This window comes from Hirundo rustica, chromosome 3, assembly GCF_015227805.2.
Source record: "Hirundo rustica isolate bHirRus1 chromosome 3, bHirRus1.pri.v3, whole genome shotgun sequence".
Taxonomy (NCBI): Eukaryota; Metazoa; Chordata; class Aves; order Passeriformes; family Hirundinidae; genus Hirundo; species Hirundo rustica.
Window position 1 is genome coordinate 10,801,775 of NC_053452.1, and position 22,457 is coordinate 10,824,231.

Here is a 22,457-nt window from a genome sequence, read left to right on the forward strand (position 1 = left end):
CAAGATGCAAGAAAACAACTGAAACAAATTTCTCAACTGAAATAAATTTCAGAAAAGCATTAGAAGATTTCTATAATTCTTGCCTGTCACACATTTTTATTCATTATTAACTAGGTATTACTCTGTTACGGTTGCTGCCCTTGCCCATAATAATAGAGGAATCAGAAAATTAGTTATGATCTTCATCCTGTGGATCCCAAAATGTTCCTATCCCTGCAGAAAAAGTAATTTCCCAACTCCACTAAACTAAACTAAAAAGAGCCTTGCCTATTTTAGTGTCTGTCAGATTTCTATCACCACTAAACATTTTACAGGAAAGATTTCCAAAACAACAATTTCCATGTGCAGGACGAAGTGATTGTAACTGCCTTAACAAAAGCTTCCCCTGCTCCATTAATTTAGTTGCCAGCCTGTGCTCCAGCAGCAGACAAAGAGTTAATGTCAAAATACATCTTCTGATACCCCGATGTCCTTTCCCCATCCATTGTTTCCAAACTTCTTTTGAATGGTCAGAAATTTTCTGCCTGAATAAACTCTCAACAGAAAAGAGAACTGGAGCAAACAGAAAAATTAGTTAAATAAAACCAAACCGTGTGGGCAATATAGAAAGGAGACCTAGTAATAAAATTACCAATCTCTAGCACCAGCACTTATTGTGAAAGCAAGTTAATTTAAAAATGTAAATATTACTCCTTGAAGCAAAATTATGTAATGGTGACAACATTCTGAACACTATCATAAACCTAGTAAATTTATCTTTGGGTGATTTGATACTCAAAATAGCAATTAACCCAACTCTTTGCGAAGCATCTATAAAAATTATTTTCAAAATAACAAATCCCTGCATTCATGTCGCTGTTCATGTCTGAGATTTCCTTCAGACTGAAATTCAGGCAAATGCTACTAAAAAGTAATTGTCATTAATACACAGCAGCTTCCAATTCCAACTGTTTTGCCCACTCTTAGCATTCTCATTTTACTGTCAGGAGCAAAAACTCTATACTTATAAAAACCAAGAGCTGCATTTCAGTTATGGTTATCTATTGATTCAGTTACACTTGAATTGATCTCAAATTGTTTCAAGCAACTGTCCTGCACCCAAAACACCACATGAACCACAGAAACCAGATCAATAGATTTCAAGTGAAATAATTGTTTTCCTTTGTAAGACCCCATTACTCCTTGAATGCAGAACTGTTTGATTGACCTCCAGGAAAGCAGCAGATGTGAATAAGCCAAGCACCTCAGGCCTTATCGGTAAAAGCGAGGCCTTGGAAATTACATGGAAGTGCAGGGAACGTGCTCGGAGCTGTGGGAAAGGCACAGCTGGAAAAGCAGCAAACCTGCATTTGACTCTGATAACAGGAGAGCAGTGGGACACACAGGGAAAGAACAGACTTTGGGAGTTACTCACTCATGAACAGACAGCAAAATATTTCACTAGTCAAGAAAAAAATTGAAGGATTCTCCGATGACTGGTTTGGTTTACACAGTATTGGTATTAGCGAGGTTTTGTTCCTGTTTTGTGAAATTTCACACCACTGTGCCACTGAAGTAATTTTTTCCCAGTTCTTACTAAATAATTGTAAGGCTTTCTGAGGGCAGTCATTTCCAAATTACCAATTTCCAGTGCAGCAGCTGAGGAAATCAGGAGCAGCACATGAATTCCACTGGCAGGATAAGATTTATACCAGAGTAACAATTCAGTGGTGTGCCTGAAGTGAGATTTTATTTCTTTTAATAACAATAATAATACTGAAAACAAACTAAAAGCTCACATTAGATCTTAGAACATTTTTGTAAGGAATCTTGGTTGGCTTCTTGCACATGTTAGACCTGGTCTGAGCTTTACTCTTTTACGAGTGCAATTAATTGCAAACACCTTGTCATAAACATTGCAAAAGGTCAAAGAGATTGCAGCAATTTTGCTAAAGAGATAAATGGTCAAATAAACCATTGAATTGTTGATTCCCAGGTGACAAAAAGCTGCATGAGTTAGATCAATAGAAAGACACAGAGAACAAATTCTGGGATAAAGGGTGGGTCAAACTTTAAGTGTTATTAACTCTCTCCTGTTGTTTTGCTGGGGCGCATCCTGTATTCCAGCAGATAACAGGGCTCTGAGCAGCAAATTGATGCTCACAGAACTAAAACTGGGCAGCAGAGATAGTTGAAACAAAAAGTTCTAGAAGTATTCAGCTCTATTAACTTTGCTTTTATTAAATATTGTCAGACATATATAGCCTCTCATTCCATCTTATTCCTAAATTCCAATAGGGAGCATGTAAGTGACAAGTTTGTCACTTCAAACTGTGTTTTGAATGACTGCAGTCCCTTTTTTACCAGCGAGATAGAATGGGCTCTTATTTTCTGCTTATTTTTAGAATATGAGGAAGAATTTCAGGCTGTTGGGAGGAGTCCCTTCTCAAATTAAATTTTTGAGACCCCTCCAGAGCGGATCACAAGACTGAAAGTTATATGCAAATAAAATCATCTCAGCATTATTTAATTAGGGACATTTACAAGTAAAAGAGAGGCTTTTCCTAAAGAAGACTAGGCCACTCATGGAAAAGAAACATGGAAAATTATAAAATACTATCACAAATAAGCAACTCTCATATGCAGTGGAAAATATCTACACATATCCATAGGAAGGAACTGAGAAGCTCAAGCTATTCAAAATATTAAACAGTGGTATAAAACACAGACAGCAATGCCTATAAGGATCCCATTGGACACTTGAAAATGAACATTTCAAAGGTCAGGAATTTTACTTCTGCAAATTGGATGCCAGTAATTTGCATAAGACTGAAAGTCAAATATCAGTATAAATTCCCCCAGTCATATGCAAATGTAATCACCCCATGGCTCTAACAGCAGTTTTATGTCAGCCAGCGTGAAAAATGTAGAGAAATCCCATCAAGCACATTGGGCTTAGGGATATAAGTAACACAAGACACTACATAACAAACATCTGTGCTGTACAAATGCCATGAAAACATATTTTACTCTGACAGCAAATTTTAAGGTGCTGTTACCTACTCGTTCAATGATTTTTATAAATGAAAAGGAACTCTCCTTTTGGACTGCACTTCAGAAATATTTATATTTACACAAAACTTGTGGCAACTTTGAGGTGTAATTTTAGCTTTGAAAAGAGGAAGGCACATTTGTGGCTTTTTTCCTGAAAATATATTTTCACTTTGCATTTTCTAAAAACATCACTTGATATCTATAGCACAAAGCCTCAGGGTTTACTAAATTAATGGCAGCTATGCCACTAAAATTAATGGCTCTGGGATCAGGACTGACTTAGGTTTTCCTACAGTATTTAAAATTTAAAGAGAAGTCTTCCACCATTCTAATATAATAGTAATAAATAATACCCTCTAAATGGGTCTGTGTCAAACCAGTCGTTTAAGCCAATAAGTTTATGAAGCAAAATGATGTAGAAAGTTTTTTTCATGTGACAAAGGAGAGAATAAGCTGGTGTAAAACTCACGTCTATTTGCTCATTTTTAATTAGTTCAGATATAATGTTAGACATGACAGTATTTGTATCACCTGAGATACAACATAGAATAAAATTATTTTGTGTTCTGCACATCATCCTTTTCATCAACAAAAGTCACTGATTTAAATAACTATTTTAATAAAAGAGAAGAAAATGAGCAGCACTTCACAAACACCTCCAACACCAGCAGTGATGCTGATGGAACGTAAATGTTATTTCATTAAAGTACATGGCACTTCCTAAATATCTATAAAATACCAGATATCCCTGAGTGACTGCTCCACTAAGCACTTCAATGTGCTCTCACAATTTGTTACAAATTCAATAATGTGATATCACAAAGACCAGCAGTTTAACTACAAAAGCCCTTCAGATTCACACCTGGAGCCTGGCAAGATGAAGTGCAACTAATTCTTGCACAGTTTTATTAATTACATCAAAAGAATGTGATTTGACCTCAAAACCGGTCTTTTCAAGAAGAGAGAGACAACTGCTGTGAAAGTGCACATCTGATGCACTCGTAGCTTTCCTTGTTCCATTAAAAAGCTCCAGTCCCCTCGTGGGACCCCAGTGGCACAGACACAAACAGCAGAGCCCAGCAGGAGCATGCTCAGAACAGGTGCTCCGGCTTTTTGTGGAGCATGTGGAGCGGGAACAGCCCGGGCTGTGCTCCCCCTCGGAGGCAGGGATGTACCTGGGAGCTGTCCTGCCCTCCTTCACGGCTGGGACAGGGTCCTGGCAGGCGCTGTGCCTCCTCACACCTAAACACCAGGCGGGCTCTTTTCTGGAACAGACACAGACTGTAGGGGTGAGACTCCCAGTCCAGAATACAGCATTAAATCAAAGATATTCATCCCAAAAAGAAGCACATGGATTTAAATGTTGCTCAGCAGGACATTGAACAGAATAAGAGGCCACAGAAGCACCCTGTATGGCAGCATTGCTGCACCAATGCAGCACAGTGAGAAACACAGCCTTTACACTGCCCTCAAAAAATACAGATTATTAGTGAGACAGCAATTGAAAACAATGGCTTTGACTGGACAGTTTTGGTTTGCCCTTCTTCCATCTTTTCTGCCTCCTTTGCACCCTGCCTGCATGGCCTGATGCCCCTCAGGAAGGGGGCTTTCCACCGAGCAGTGTTCCCCAGCCCCAGGGACAAAGGGGCACAGCTCTGGTTTGTCCCTGCCCGTTGCCACAGCAAACACAGGCAAGGAGGATGAAAATGGAATCTGGACAAATATGTACTGTACATACAATTGCCTCCCAATACATGGACAGTCACAACATCACCTTTTGTTCAAATCCTATTTTCAAACCCAAAGACACCAGCCACAGGTACAACTATCCACACAGACGCCTTTAAAGCCATTTCTCCACGCAAACTGCTTCTGCCACACACCACAACTCTTGTAACCACCTGCTTGTGCCCAAATTGTACATTTTAATACCTCTGCTCACAAGAAGAGACAAAGCAAACACCAAGTTCTGAATCTCACTGATTCCCTCCCCACCTGTGTAACCAGCACAAGCGCTCACAAGTGCTTGTGTGTATTAAACAAAATTGCATGAGTATAAAATTGCAAGGAGACCAGAACTGCTCATTAAAATCAAACTGCTGACCTTTTATAATGGCAATACAGGATTGCTGTGACTAAAGAAACAGTAAGATTGCATTGGAACTTTTTCAATCTGTGCTCACAGTTAGCCACAGATCTCTTCTGCTAAATTAACACAAATTGAAATGTGATGTAACTCAGCAGAGGTGGAATGTGATGCAGTAAAAGAAGACCTAAGCATGTTAGTAAAGATAATTAAGAGTTTCTGCTTTCTAAAATTCAGACCTTAAACAAAACTTCATGCACAATTATACCCTGAATTTCTGTGGTTGATTACAATCATTTCAAGTGAAAACTGAGCACTACTGACACAAATGTCCAGGTGGAGTCACAAACCCAGCTGTGAAGGCTAAACTTTTCCTTCAGTTTATAAAGCTGAGGGAGAAAAGATAAGAAAGGCATTAAAAGTCCCCCAAGGAGCAGCTGTGACACATAGGGCTGTCTCACTGGTGTGGAGCTAACACTGCTGACACTGCAGTGTCTAACACAAAACAGCTTCGGTCCCACATTACCCTATAAAACACAGGCTGGTGTACAACAAAAATCCATGACTTGAAAGAATTTTCCACTTCTTTATTCCAAGTATTAGCAACTGCTGTGGTTCTTGGGGACTTGCTTCTCAAATTGCCACTTGTGCAGGCAGAAGGCAAAACCTGGCTGCACCTTGCAGACCAACCCAGGTGACTGCAGATACATCACCCCACACAGCCCTCAGCTCTAGAAAATCAGGACACTGAATCTGTATATTCTCATTTCCACCTGTGTTACAATAACCCCAAATCCCTCTGTTAGCAACATATTAAAGAGAAATACTCATTTGTTTCTCTAAAGTCCCAGCAAACTTTGTGACAGAGTTCAGGACAGGTGCTAATTTAGGGCTGAATATAAACTAATGAATCATAAAAATGTCCCTTTAGTAATTCTTTTCCAATGTAGCAGGGGGGCATTTCTTCTCTGCCAGCTCCTCTTATTAAATGTCAATCAATGGGAAATTTGGAATATCATTTCAGAGTGTTCCTTTAGGAAAATAGCTGAAACATCTGAACAGTGCATCACTTCAAAACTCCTGTTAATACCACAGTTCACATAAACTCATTTTTCCAAAATCATCTTCTCGATTTGGGGGTTCAGATTTTCTCCCCACTTGTCAAGGCATATATACTTGTTATATATTTGCTTTTAAAATCTTTAGGAACACAGAATAATCTGTTCTCCGGCCCAGTGCCTCCCGAGGTTTTGCAAACAGCAGGATTTCTTTAATGCTTCTGATTGAATTTCCCTGCTTTCTCATTTAAGGGTAGGAAAGCAACCTCTATTCCGCACCCCTCTTAGCAGATTGTTGCAAAAGAGGAGAGGGGGGAAAAAACCCCCTCACTAAAGCTCTGACAGATGGTACCCAGCGTTTGACTCATGCTGGGCTCAGCAGGACCTATAGTTTAGAAGGTTAGGACTGTCAAAAAGACTCTGCTTATCAAGTGAATAACAAAGTGTGGACTGCCAGGCTGTTTCCTATAGAAAACTTGTATTTTCCTTGTAGTTCTCAGCTATCTCTCCGGTGCTTCTGAAACTTTTGGAGGAGCAGATGCTTTTCTGTTTGAGAAGTAAGCTGGGAGCTGCCATGCCGGGAGCAGCCGGCGGCACAGTAGGCCTGACTCGTGGAAGCTGTGCCCCCGTGCCGCTGTCAGCGCCGCGGTTTGGGGACCTCAGAGGGGATTTGAGAGCAGGGAGAGAACTCTTCCTCCTCTCCACTAGCCTCGTTTTGCAGTCAGTGACAAATTAATCTGCTCTTAGATTACTGCCCCAGCCTGAGGAATCGTTTTAGCAACTAATTGTGGCAAACTGGGAGCAAAGGCAGAAAGGTCTGGGTGTAAGGCAGCGCTCACCAGGCTTTTCTTTTTAAGTGATTTCAAGCTCACATCCGGCAGCATCTATCCCAGCACAGGGTGTCTGAAGTGACTGCAAATGTTAGTGAGCAGGCTGGAAGCAGAACTGGAGTCTGCAGAAACACAGCTGAAAGGTGAACATCTTGTAGCCATGTTTTCTGGTAAGTCTGGACTTTTAAATTCAGGGTGAGGGGAGATGGTAAATAACTCCTGTTATTAATCACTGCTATAGCTCTGTAAATATTCCTAATGCTTTCTTCCTGAAAATAATGTCAATTCATTTATTGAACAAGACCATTGGTTTAGTCATAAAGTGAATTGGTACCAACAGTCAGCAGCTGCTCTTCAACAGTTAGAATTAATGAGATAGTAATTATACAGCAAAATACAATCTTATTATTGCCAACACTCAAGCCTCTGTCATTGCCTCATTTGCTTTTTGTTCAGAACTATGAAAAATGAAATGACTTAACTGAGTTCTGAACTTCACAGAATATAATTAATTCAATGTGGGTTCATTGCTGTGTCTGGAATCCAAGTTGCTTTATAACAGACTTAAAACTAGTTTGGTGCTAAGGAGGGCAAGGGGAGGAATCCATGCTGGTTTGCAGGGAAGCAGAGTGGGGTGGCTGCACACAGATGATTAGTCTGAGTTACTCTGCTGCCAGAAAACCTCCAGCAGAACAAGCATGTGGGCAAAAACTTTATAATAATTCTTTATTGTTTGATATCACATCAATCTCAGGGAAAAGCCCTAACCAGTGTGATGCCCCTGAAGAATATAGTTCAAGGCATGCATGAGGCAGACTGTATATCAGGAAGTTTTTACCTGTTTTGTGAATTAAAAACTTGTTTTCAGTAAGGCAATAAGGATAATTCTTTCATTCTTCCTTGACATTCTGGCCTGAGGCTAATTTATTTAAGTGCTAACCTATTTAACGCTGTTCCCCTTCAAAAAAGGGAGGGGGAATAGGCTGAGTGTACAACCTGTTGCTTTTCTCTCTCCTCCTCTTGCCTCAGTTCAGTTTCCATTCTCCAATCCAAGTATCTTCTAACAGATCATGTAGAAATCATGACAGGAAATGGATCTGTCCAAAAATTGAGTTTGATTCAGTTTTCATGCAGTCAGTCACGAGCCCAAGCAAAGGAAGCCATCAAGCAATATAGTTCTGAAACACGTGTGAAAATGAGCAGTGTTCTCACCTAGCACTTCAAGGCACACATGATGTATCCCTGCAGAAGGTGGCATTCCCACACCCTTGTTCAGCACAAACCCAACAGCCCACGCAGCTATCTCAGGGAACAAACAATTGTCCTTGCCACTGGGGCTCAGTGCAGCCAGGTACAGAGCTCCCCACAGCTCCCAGTAAAGCCTTCTCCAGGTGCTGCCTAAAAATCCCTTGGGACTTGGCACATCCCTCTGCCAAATTGCTTTATGCTCTGGCCCAGAAGCCATTTTCCTGCTCTTTCCGCTGTTCCAAGGCAGGTCCCAGGGATAGACTTCGCCAGTCAGGGCTCAGGGCACGGACCTGTTGTCCAGTCCTGTGGTCACTTACCAGCCTGACCTTTGGGTTTAACCCCTGGATGCATCCACGGGTAACTGATGATGATCCTTGCTGTCATGGGACTGAGCAGCCCATAAAAACCAAAAGCTGTAGCAGTGATGGGATGTGGAACAGAGAGAAGAGAAGCAAAGAACTTTCATGGATAGGTACAAGAAGGAGCCTGCATTAAGCTTCCATATAAAATGAGCTTGCAACCAAGTCACACTGGTCACTGATTTATACAGTAATGCCCAGATTAATCAGAAAAAAACCCCAAACTTGACATTCTGTAAAATCAGTCTTAGAAGATGCACTTCTTTGAAGTCATATTCACAGGTGCATTTTAGCCAGGATATGACTTACTTGCTCTCTTCTGATGGCACCACTCGGTCACCAGTAGCCTTTAATTTTTCACTGCTTGGATCTGTTGCAAATCTTTGGGAAAAGCTCAGCTCTGAGCAGCAGAAATTTTGTCCTTACTCTCTCCACATGTGCCTGGGATCCAGCTCGGGCCCAGGCGTATCTAAGCTACGAATGAGGTATGTGCTCTGTAACAAAGGCAGCAGATGGGCTGGACCAGCAACACCTACCATGGCTGTACCTTCGAGAAAACTCTATCTCAAAAATGTGCCATTAAACAAATTCCATGAAGGAAGGTCCTGAATACTTGCATTGTTCCCCAGATAACAAGAAATAAAAAATTAATTATTTACCACGATCCTAAGGGTTTGAACCTGCCACTGGGCTGAGAGTTAATTTCAGGAAAATTGGGACAGCTTCTCATCCAAGCTGGGGGAGCTTTTTTGTGCCTAGTTCAGAGCACACTATAAAATCAGGTTACACAGCCAGTACCTTTTTCAAAACGATTTCACGCTACCAATGCAAGAGAAGAGCTTCAGAATGCCTCAAAAAAATGGTTAGATCAGCTTTAACTGTCTGTTCACTCTTTCCAGAGAAATGAAGCCTTTTATTACAAGCTTCCCAGCATGTCACTGAAACATTATCTTTATTTAAACCCCAAAGTAAACATACAAATAGCCACTATAAATTTTATCTAACAGACAGGAGAGGGAGCTCTCTCTTCATCCCACTTGATTAGGAATGGATTTTGCTGAATTTATTAAAATCTAACTATATTTTTACTGTGTCACATGTTACTTGTCCCTCTTTTGTCCTGGGACTGTCTCTTCTTAACAAACCACTCTAGCTCAAACATTCCTGTGTACCATAGGAAAATGTTTGCTCACTGGTTTGGGGGTTTTTTTGTTTGGGTTTGTTTGTTGTTGTGGTGGGTTTTTTGGGGGTGGAGTTTGTTTGTTTGTCTGTTTTTAATAAATTCAATACATACATCTGTAAGGCACATTTAATTTTGGTACAGGAAAAAATGAAGATGTAATTCCTGCTGACGAAATTCTGCTTCCCTACTTACTGACACACACATAAATGCACGTGTGTCTGCATTGTACGTATACTTTCATATTTTTCAACTTAAAATACCAAGCAAGTTATTTTTTCATGGTTACCATAATTTCCACATTTTGTATTAATCCTGAGATCTATCAACCCAAGAATTCTGATAGATCCAAGTGCATTTTTAAGATAAATCCCTGAAACATCAAATTCACCAGAAATACATACAGGGAAAGAAACAACAGCTGACAAAAACCCAGGACAAAAGAAAGTCACAATAATCTTAATGTCTGCATGTTCTCACTGGATTATTTGAAATCTTATTGGAATAGGGTCTTGATTCCCATTCCCAAGACACAATTTTGACAGCAGAAATGCTTGTATCAGCATCTGGATATAATGCTAAAAATCAAACTGTGAGTTACGTCTGTCTCGCAAAGGCTGGATAATAAGATTTACTTAATCCATTTGAAAGACAGAAAAATGTTTTTGTCCCCTAATTTGTTGCAACATCTGAAAGTTCACGAGGTTATGACCCCTCTTTAAGAAAGCATCTTCTACCACCTGCAAATACCCCAGGAAAGCAGTTGGAAACAATAAAACACGTGCTAGTTAACCGTTTCCAGGGAAACAGTTATGCTCCAGCAATGGGAGGTTTCAGCCCCACAGTGGCTTTGTCTAAAGAAGACATGGCCCAGCTGTTACTGAATAACCATTGTTGTAGATCATTGGGAAATAACAGTCAGGGCAGCAGAGAAGCCCTGTGGAAGTTTTATTTTGCTCACTGCCAGAGGTACATGGGGGTGAAATGACAGAAGAATAACATAAACCAACCTATAGGGACAGGGAAGATACTAAAACCAGCTCCTGGTTAAATACACACAAATGTGTTGCCTTGTGCACTTTTAGGATGGTGATTTTTCTAACACAACATCCCCTCAAGTCACTAGTGGCAAATATTAACGTGAGTAATTAACTATAAAAAAGTTAGTTAGAAACTCAGAAAGTTTCAGAGCCTGAGGATGGGAGTTACTCTTTGTGCTTAGAAATGAATCAGCATGCACAGCTCATTTTTTGTTCCTTACATCAAAGGGTTGCAGCAACAGATTGGTCTCCCACTCATTATAAGGTTTTCCAGAGCCACACAATAGTTAATTTCATTTGTCTGGAAACACAACACCAGAGTTTGCAGTGCAAATTTTCATTCCCTTGAACACGGAATTTGGCTGAGTACACTCATTAATTTGCAGAACAGAGTGCATCATTTAACAAGGGTGTTCTGCAGGTTTTGCCTGATTGTTTGAAACAGGGAGAATCAAGCCCTCGATCCCAGGCAGCCAGGGCAGAGCTCTCAGTAACAGCAGCAGCAGCAAGATTTCCTTCTGTATTTAGGAGTTTTTCTCTCCTATATTTATCTATTTGCTCACTCTAAAAGGATTATTACTGGCTGTGTTAAAGGCTGCTGTGCTGAAAAAAACCATGCAGAAGGCGCAACACAGCTCCATTAATAGTGCAGTTCCTTCCCAGCATGGGCAGGATGAGGTGACTGATAGGCCGAGCACAAGAAACACACAAAAGTCGCAGTGAAACTGAGATGTTCCATACCCTAAATTTCTTTCTCTTAAATACAAGCTGATTCCTCTAGTGCTACAGGGTGTGGTGAGGGGAAAATGTGGCTCTGGGTGTTCATTTCCCCTTCCCTAGCGCTCCATGAGCATTACAAAAAATGACGAGAATTACTTGTTCTCTAGAAAGAACCTTTTCAACCTCTCCTGATAATCTGCTTAGCAAGGACACAAGCTGTTTCTCATTTGTTTATACTGTACAAGCAGTCACAGTGAGTCACATCTCAGGGAGACTTTTTTTTGCATGGCTTTTAAAAGAATTTGCTACAAAACATCCTTTCACTTCCAAAAGACAAAGGGAAACAAATAGTGGTCTTTAGTTTCCTTCTAAAGCACATTAAAGATTTTTCACAGCAAAAGACACTAAAGATCTGTTCCTCATCCTTTAAATTCTTTGGATTACTTAGCGTTAGCAAAAACAAATCTCTTACAACGAAAGCTTCACACCAGAAATGAGTAAATTAATCTGATGCTTTTATAGCCTCCTTTGCTGCTCACAAAAACAGTATTAAAGTAGGTTAAAGTAGGATATTTTTTCCTTTTTTAGGTTAGAAACTCTACAGTCCTCTCATTCATTTGTATTTTTCCTCTTTTTTAAAGCCCTGCACAGTACAAGTCTATTCACAATCTGTTCCTCAAAGAATGCCCAATGTAAATGTAAAAATGCACAAGACGAAACAAGTGGGAGAGTCATAAACAAGGTGAGAATTACATGGACTGAAGGAGAGAGGTCTGTTCCAGAGAAACTGCTCCTGGCTGCAGCCAAAGGGATGGTGATGGCCAGGGGAGAACACTTGAATTTTCTCACCTTTCTTTCTCAGCATTAACAATTAGACGAAAAAAGGGGCAGAGAGAAGAGGTTATAGAAGATAAATCATTGCCACTTGATTAGAAATATGTGTTGTGAAGGGAAAAATTATAGTTGTTCCAGTAGAGACCAAACAAAAGTAATGGAGTTGGGCAAGAAGTACTCAGCCACAGAAGTTTAGAGGAAAGGTGCTGTTCTCATCCCAGCTGATTGGGAGGCATCCAAAATGCAACCTTTGGAGGCCAGGGTTCCACTGAGAATGCAGTGTCAGATCCTGACAGTATTGAAATTATTAATATTATTATCCAGTTTTCTTGAGTTATATCTGATCTTTCAATGACAGAATCTTCTTCAACTTCTTACTCAAAATTCAATTTAAAATATTACATGGAATAGCAGAAAGGAAATATTTCTCTTGTTCAACCTGGATAGAAGTCACAGACTGGGAAATCTCTGCAGGCAAGTGTGATGTCTTTATAGCAATCTCACAATTACCTGTAGAGATTCTACAATCTGGCATTTTCATGCACAGTAATTATAAACTACTCACTTCTTCAGCCTCTGCACCTCTGCTGATTCGAGCTGAATTCCATCCAAATTGCCTAAGTAGCATGGAGCTGACTGCAAGCTTTTTACTTAATAATTTTCATGAGTCAAAATTTGAAAACAAAAGCATAAAACCTACATAAATTAACCAACTGGAAAAATACTAAAGAACAAAGTCATTATAGGCTATTTTTCAACTATAAGGGGCTTAATATTCCATTCCTAGGCTACACCTACTACTAGCTGAATCACAGGTGGGCTTTCATGGGTGATCAGTTCATGCAGCACTAGATGAGTTCAGCTTTTTTAAAGTGATGATGCTTTGAAGAGTTGTTCGGCTGACGAACATTCTCATATCAAATTCTGGACAGGATGGAAGCAAGAATAAGCCACTTTAAAAGAAGAGAATATCCAGCAATGTAGGCCTTCTTGGGAAGAATAAAGCAACTTTTCTTGTTGTCATTAAAAATGTTCCTAGAACTGATATTCATGAAGTTTTAGCTCATCCTACTTCAATGACATTGAACAAATTAATTGGACAAATATTTATCAGGGCTCAGAAAGATGTTTGATCCTGAGACATCCAGGCATTGATCCAGCTCAGAAATGCATTCCCAGGTCAGCTCCCAGTCACTGCACCAGAACCTGAGCCTACACACTCCAGGAAACTCACTCCACCTGAACATCACCTACACAAATTTTGGCTAGAAGGACAATTTGGAGTGTAAGGACATGAATGGTGATGCTGAGCTTTTTGTGCAAGAAGACAGAAGAAGAAGGATTACAATTTTACCAAGCTGCAAGTGGAAGACCTGGATGTTCTCAGTTAATATTCTTCTGGAGGACTCTCAGACAACACTTGTCCCTTTGAAGAGCCTTCATATGCACTTGCTTCCTGCTGAGAAGTCAAAAATCTCCCTGGGATGAATAGCTACCACCCAGGCTGTGCCTCAGCTCCTTTGGGGAAGCCAAACTCACAGGGGAAGCCAGGCTTCTTCTTCCGCAGGGTTGTGGCTCTACCAGCAGCTGCAGGGGAAGGGAGCAGTGGAGAAGGCATGGGTGTTTTCCAGTGCAGGAGCGTTATTCCAGAACTATTCCTAATTCTACTTGGGTATAACAGACAGGAGCACAATAGTGCTTTTGGAAGGGTTTGGGCTCTCATTACGAAACTCCACAAAATCCAGCAGGTGTGCTCCACCCCTCACCATTAAGGATCGGCGATTTCCACACTTTCTATTACTTCCTCATTTAACATCTCCTCTGTTCTCCCTGTTTACAAGAAATATATCCTTAGTCTGCATACCCTTGCTACATTCCCAGTTTCCCAGTTCCCAGCACTTGCCAGAAAACCACTACTCTTACAGAAGTTACCACCTTTATTTTAGTTTGGAATGTATATAAAGACTGAAATAAGGCCATGAATTTAATCTGTTCTTCTCAAACAAGTGTTAATTGACAAATGATGAGGGCATGCATTTGCAATACCATGATTACAGCTGATAATTGTGCATGTGGGTACAATTGACTTGTCAGGATCTGCAAATAAAACCTGTCATGACATCCCAGAATAACTCCAAACAATGGCAAAGCCCTACTCATTTCAATACCAAGTTTGTTTCAACATAAGCTTTATGTATTAGTTCTGGACTGGAGGCAAAATTGCAGCTGGAACAAATGCATTGTCCCCAATCAGACCCTTACAATTTATCATTTTTATTGAGCCAACTTGTTCTTGCCTACTGAGTCTTCATTGCTTGAGTAAGTCATAAAATGCTGTGCAATAAAAAAAAAAATCAGTTACCTTGTATGATTTCTAAAAAATTTTCTACTTCCACTCAAATATTTTAAATCCCTCTTCAATTATTCAGCCAGCCTAAGCCCTACCATGAGAGACATGGAGTGCCACACATTTCCCAAACTGCTGTTGATGAATAAGATGGAACCTGTCCTTCCATTTGGCTTGACAAAAAAAGCCCCAAAAAGAAGCTATGCTGGCAAATCCAGTCCTCAGAAAGAAAGCAAAAATTAATTTCAAGCACTGACTCAAATCAGTGCTAGAATCACTCCAGGCTAATCTCAAATTTTAATCCCTTGATTATTTTATATGATTTTCTTCTTATGACTGCTCTGGTTAAGAGGCTCTTTTGGTTCATCTTGTGTGCTTTAAGTTTCTGACATAATTTTAAATACTTCTTCTCTTGTCATCATGCCAGAATTACCTTTCACACCTTCATCTTCAGAATGCTGCCATTGCATTAACCAAAACAAGAGAAAATAAGAGAAAAACATATTTTTTTAGCAAGTTTCAAGAATTCATCAAAAAATTGTAGTAATTATACCAATGACAATAATTTGCACTTATTATTTGCTGGATAAAATCCTGCCTCAGTTATATCAAGACATGTTTTGCATTGTCTTCCATGGGATTATTCCAGAAGCCTTTCATCCTTCCTCTAATGACTTCTTCCCATCTCCCTATTTACGAGCAAATCTTTTTAAACAAGACATACAAACGAGCACTAAAGCTAGGGAACTACTTGGAACCCATCATGCTGCAGTAGTGGAAAATTAAATAGCACAGACTGAAAAAAATCCCTTTTTGCAGAACAGAAAGAAAATTCTTAAACACTTTCTAGCAGTAAGGAGAGTGTGCAATCTGGTAACACAAACCTGCAGCTGCAGCAAATCACCAGCGAATGGAGAGCTCTTTTCATGGTGAGCTGCCCAGATTCCAAACATTGATAATCTCTTAAATACTGATTTAAAAAAAAAAAAAAAAAAAAAAAAAAGTCTGAATCTTCACTTTTAGCAGCATGTAAAGTCGGAGCACCACCTTCTATTTATCCAACTCCAAATGTAAGCAAACCTTCATCATGTCCAAACTTTTCATTAAAAGTTTGCACTGCAAATTACAATATTAAAAAAAAAAAAAATTTGAAGAGTCATAGTTTGATCTTTGAGCTGGAAGTTCTAATTCTTTTTTAATCACTCATTCCATTATTTTATTATATCCATGTAAAACAAAAGAAAAAAGAAAAAGCTGTGCCATGGGTTCATCAAGGCTGAAGAGCTGAAGAATCAAGCAATGAAAAATTAAAATGCCAGGGCTGAGGTTGCCTGGGTGCAATTGCTCTGTCCCCTCTGTGCCTCTACAGCATGAGACAGAGTTTAAATTACAGGATTACATGAGTTAGGGCAAGACTAACATTCTTTTACCATAAGGCTTTTATTCACCGGAGATAAGGGAAAGGATAGTCCAACCTTTCAGGAACTTGAAGCACCTTCTCATTCATAAGGAAGCTAAAAAGCAGAAAATGGATATTAAGCCTTGGAAAAACATCTAACCTGTGCAGGGACCTTCTGTACTATTAATCCATATCTATTTACCATGTTGTTATAGGGCTTGTCTAAATTCCTCTCTAGAAATGGTCTCCTCCTACACCTTTGAAGTCTCTGCTTCCACAGAAGTTCCATGATCATACATTTGGAGGCCTAGATTTGAAAAAATCTCAATCTAAGAGCCATCCTCCACTCACAGCAAACTGACTCTGCTTTCAGTGCTGTGCCAAAGTGGTATTTTCCTGATAGCCAGCACTGCATGCAGGGCTGGCAGCAAGGAAAGGACACTGGCCAAAAACCACCAAACAAGAAGAGCAGCTACAGGAACTGACCCACACAATTGTAATTCTCCTGTCACTGGTGGAAAACAATTGAAACACTACAAAAGAAACACAAAGAAATCAGAATTCTCCTCAGTGCAGTGTGTAGCCTGCCACACAAGAACCAACAGAAATGACACATCTCCTGCTCCTTGTGCCTTCTCCTTTCCCTTCACCTTCCCAGATCTGCAACAGATGAGGAAGTCTGGTCACGTCTGTGTTCATCTGGACCTTTGTTTGGGACTTTTTGTACCACCTGATGCCTTTTTTTGACTGGCAAATACTGTGAAACTGGCTGAGCAAACATAATCAGACCACCTGCCACGCCTGCCTCTGGTTTGTTCCAGTGGAAGCATGGTGTTCCTGAGGATTTTCTGAGTGGCTCCCCTGCCAGTAGGCTCCAAGGCTGCTGGGAATTTATTCCAGAGATAACCCAACAGCTCATCAGTGATGGCCCAGGCTCTGCTCTGTGGCCTCATGGCTTTAGTGGGCAAGGTAAGGAAAGCAGCTCAACCTTGCACAAACCCCTGATCCCAGCACATAACCTGTTGTTTGCTGGAGGGCTTGGGCAGGGCAAGGATTTCCCTGGAACTGCCTGTGGGCCCACAGTTGCCCCTCTAGCAGCCAGAGACTTCCTGCAGGGAATGAATAGTTGGTTCTCCTGGCTTCAGTGTTCTGCTCTTGCAGCAAACCACGATAAAACACACAGGGAAGGATCTTGTTATCATGTCCTGCAGGTCAATAGGTCTAGGAAACAGTTCCATGTTTTACTTCATCTTCCAGAAAACTTTCATACAGCTTTTTTCACAACAATCTTTCAATACCTGCTTTTGTTCTATCAGATGTCTCCAGTACATCCAACTTTTTTTTTTTTGATTCTTTTCTTGTTCGCAGTTCTGGCACTTTATCCCTAAACATACGAGATTTAGTGCCCAACAGGAGAGCAGGGCTTGGTTAGAGCTCCCTCCCCAGGTGTGCTACCCTGGCTTGAGGGTGCTGCTCAGCAGAGTTCCAGGAACAGTAAAGGAGGTAAGTGAAGGAGCTGAAGAAACAGGCACATCATTCTTAGATGTTTTACATAAATGGTGTTTGTTCAGAAGTTAGAGAGCTCCCTTGAATGGGTATTTTATTGTATTCCTTATTGTACAAGGGGAGCCAAATACGCTGAACCAGAAAGAACAAGTCTGCTTTATCAGTTTACACCCAGACTGGAGTATGCCAAAGATCACCAAATAACCTAGGCTTATTCAGCAAGTTGCTTAATAATAGTTCTCTCAGAGAAGATGCAGAGAGAACCTAAATGTTTTAATGACAGATATCCACAGCACCAGGTGTTGTCTGTGGAATTATGACATTTTTTCCTATGTAGGACATTCAGGGAAGAAATTTAGCTGACATGAACCCACTTGCAGGCCTAACCTGGATGGCTGTGAGTTGGCTTAATCTCAGCTGGCAACTGTGAGCAGTTAATAACTCTCTCACAGTTGTAGCTGGGATTACGCTAAACACAGCAATTTCTTTGCTCTAATGGATTAGCAGACCTGCGTGGCACCTTCATCACAGACCCAAGAGACACTTCTGCAGTGCACAAAGCCCAAACACACCATGCACGCAGGATGAACCTCATGGCTTTATCCAGACTTTATACTGACCTCCAGGCTTTGCCTTGCTACCTCCTGCCTTTCCCAGCTTCCCTGGTGCAGCATCCTGCAGCAGCAGAACAACCTCTTCATTAACTGTGTTCACAACTTTTTCTGAAGTCACGTCTCATTTCAACCACACTGAAACTGTTACTTGTCAGAATATCTCCTGAAGCCACTGATTTAGCCCTGAACTGTAGGGCTGATAATGACTTTCCTGTGTTTAACCCTTTGCATCTGAAATTTTTTTTAAGATACACACAGTTCTGTGTCCAGACTTTTCACAAGTTCAAAGATTGTTGTTCCACCAGAACCATCCTTTATGCTGAATTTTCCATGACCCAAAACAATTGCAATCCATTTTTCCCATGTTTATGACCTTGGTAACGTCCCACCTCAATCCTCTCAATCAGGATTCTTGTCACTTGTCTACAGTTGAAGTTCCCCTGCCCAAGAGGAACAATGCAAAGATGCAGAAATCAATACAAGATTCCCATAAACATTAGATGGCTCTAGACAGCCTATGGATACATTGCAGAAAGAAATATTATACTTAGTCAGAGCACGTAAAAAATATTTATTACACCTCAGTTTTGTGTCTGAAAGCTCCAGATGACCAATCCTTAGAGATACATCCCTAATTGTTATTTATGTGTGAGATTCTAGGGAGCATCTGTAGCCTACCAGAAAATATTCCTGTTTTACACTAGGGATCAAAGGAACCTGCTAAAAGATGGCTCACTCTGATGTACAGACATTGATGTTCAACAATACCACGTATGACCTGAATTCTTTTTAGTCCTGTAGAATTTTACAAGAAATTTGTTCTGAGATAAAATACCCTGTCTGAAACAACCCTGGTCAAGGCTCACCATTGCTGCCCCAGGAACTGCTAACAGAAGTACCCCTGAGGTAAAAGCGTAGATCGTGCAGGGCACTTATATGGATTTGGCGCTCATTCTCATTAGTCACTACATGTCACCTGACACTCTTCTGTCCACGCTTCTGTCTTCCATACTCGAAGTTAGTGAAAATATCTGCGCAACACAGATTGCAGAGTATTTTAGGACAAACCATGTGGGCCATGAAAGCAGTAACAAAACAAGTTACCAGTTAAATACAACCAGGGCACTCCTGTGGGAAGAGCAGCTTCATTAAATCAGTCAGAGAGTCAGACACATTTCAGATATTTTTGTTTTTAGGCCTGAAACATAAATACAAATCCCAACTGTCTCCAAAATCATTGACTTTCAAACAGAAGTGGGCAAAAGCAGAAATCCTGATGCCTGAGGGCTGTGATGACCATATGCTGCTTAAGTGGGGTGTGCAATTTGCTCTCAGTACACCCAGACCTACAGCAAATGGACAAACATCCCTGCCCCACACCCATCCAGAGGACACTCAAGGCTCAGGTCTGGAACTAGATTATTCCTCTCCAATGCAGTATTTTCTCTAGATCCAGCACAAGTGTGAGAAATGAGACAGGAACATTTGGTCTGTAGTTCTCACTGCCAAAGTGCTGCAAACAGAAAGCCCACCCACGCTGGCACAGGGCTGGAGTTTCTCCTGAATTTCACAACTCACATACAGTAAATTTGCAGACTCGCCCTGCTGCAGGCCTACATAATTTCCTGTCTTTCTGAGCAGCAGAACACACTTGCTGACTAATTTGTGTTCAAATACTCAACCAGCAAACAACAGGTTTGAAGAACTAAAAAGTAAAACTTGCACAAGATGCATAATGCTATCCAGCAGTGCTACCTATAGTGATTCTCGGTAATATTTATCCTTAGCAACTCTTAGATAAAAGGTATAAATTTCCAAAAGAAACTGAGTGGTGTAATTAAATTGGAGGTTTTTCTTCCTAGTACACTGACCGTGTTAAGATTCAACATTTGAAGTTTAAAATTAAAAACAGTTTAAAATTAAAAACGAAAAACCACTGCAGAGTTTTTGATGTCGCAGATACTGCATCAGGAACTGATTGGATCATAATCACTCACCATCAGTTCCTAATGCATTGCCTTCAGCATCTAAACAAGCATCCAGGAGTTCCTAACAGGAATAGCTGCAATATTATGATGGTGACACAGGAGCTAAATGCCATTCCACCAAAACCTTGATAGTTCTCCTATAAAAACACAGCCTTGCCTCGAGGGGGAAATCTAAAGGTACTGGTGCTGTTGAGTGGGACACCTCGCTCCCTCCCAGATTAGGGTGCTGCAATTAGAACCAGACTGGGAGAAAAAAAAGAGGGAAGGAAAAGAGTTGTGTCCTCACCTCAGGTGGTTGCTTCAAAAATGTATTCTCTTCATACAAGACTTACAAGACATACCTAAAATTTAAAGATAGTGATAATGGCAAGAGTCACTTCTGTCCAAGGGATTTCCAAATTACTTGTAATTATTTCAAAGTATTACAAAATGATTTACAATCTGCTTTGTATTTTTATAACATATGCACAAAAATACATCTATGGATTTGTAGGTATGTTTCCATGAGACAAATGGAAAAGCAGAGGGGAACCCTTTGTTTGCTGATGGAGCAGAAGCCACATGGAACTGGAGCACACCAAAGGGCAGTGTGTAACGTTAACACCCCATGATTCCTTCAGGGACTGAACAAAGCTATCCCATTTTAATGGGGTATGACACCTGGGCAAGTGTAAGGCATCAATTTGACAGACCTTTGGGTTCTTGTGGCTCCAAAAGAAATCTGAGCCTCACATGCAGAGCTCAGACCTCAACAGCACAGTTTCTATTCATACCACAATTTTCCAGCTAAGCATTGGCTCAGAGCAAAGCACCTGGACACTCCAGTACCCCTGTGGATATGTTGAAAGTCTCATATCTCCATTCTGAGCATCCCAGCCCACATGAATTTGTGACCTTGAGGCTGGACGAAGCAGCAAGATATCAACTCTATCACCGAACCTGTGGGTATCAACTGCTCCAAAAGTCTTGCAGTCTGACAGACAGAACACCACCTCCACAGCTCTCTGAGGGGCAAGGGGATGTCTCAGAACATAATTAGGATATAGCAGAGTCAACTGACATTGTTTTATTCATTATTCCTATTCAGACCTGAAGCTCAAAAACTTAATGCAACCTCCTGGCTGTCTCCATGTGAGTTTTACCCATTTCTTCTACACAGAAATGAGTCTGGCCACAAGCTCTGAAACGAGGATCTGGAACTCATCTCCATCCCACAAATTGTCGGCATTTTTTGAGCCAAAGGCGTGTTTCATTATGTTCCATTGGCAGGAAGTTAAATCGGTATTCAGATACACAATCTATGTATTTGGAGAGGAGAACTGCTGGCACAGGTGCACAGGTTAAATCCTCAGAGTGAACCATTCCCCAGAGAGAGGAATTTGCATATTCCAAAGCTGTCTAGAGGTGCTACTGAACGTGCAGAGACACGGAGCACCTTCCAGAGGCAGGAAACATGGCTGGGGGCAAGAGGAATTCCAGGAGTGAGACAAGGAGCCTGAGTAAGCAGATGTTGTCTACAAGGTCAGAAAGGTAAGTGCCAGTTTCACAGCACTGCAGCTCATGCAGTGACACCGAACTCATTCCAGCCCCTCCAGAGAATCCACATCTTGGTTTGTTTGGGAATACATGGAACTGGGACTTAACAACATCCATACAGAACCTGGATTCCTGCACATGGAGATCCACAGCCTTCATTAAGGTTCCGAAGGAAACTGAAGTGGTTTCTTAGCCCCTTTTTTTCTCCATCCTGGGAAAATTATTCAAGGCTGCCAAGACCTAGAAACACTGCTCTTTCACTAATTTTTTTCCCCTGCTATTGCCCATCATTTTTAAATACTTGTATTAAAGGGGAAATACACCAAACATTTTTATTTATTGCTTTACTTATTTTGACCTTTACTATTGCCAAGAATGCATCCAGCATACCATTCATGACTGAATAGCATAGTTCCATACACCAAGAACACACAAAGTGTGAGGAATAACTACTGTAGAAAGGAGCTAATAGTGAAAGGATGGAGAAACTGTCTTACTCCTTGTAGATTTTATTTCAATTTAGACTTGAAGGTGATTGTATCACTTGAAAGTAGTTCTGAAGCGCTCTAATTTTGGCCTGTTAGATAAATGCAGTTACATGTACAGTTCAACATGCAGCTCTCCATACTCCTAACTTGTCAGTCATGGGGAGTAGGACTGGCAGCTCTGGCCCTTTGAG

The 22,457-nt window shown here is 40.7% G+C and overlaps 1 long non-coding RNA gene across 1 annotated transcript; it reads left to right on the plus strand.

Annotated features, from left to right (window-relative positions):
- The first annotated feature begins 6,972 nt into the window (after positions 1–6,972).
- On the plus strand, positions 6,973–15,470 carry LOC120750573 (uncharacterized). The gene is made up of 4 exons (XR_005700051.2): positions 6,973–7,177; positions 9,939–10,022; positions 12,196–12,296; positions 13,321–15,470. It is a non-coding gene; the product is annotated as an uncharacterized LOC120750573 (long non-coding RNA).
- The last annotated feature ends 6,987 nt before the right edge of the window (positions 15,471–22,457 follow it).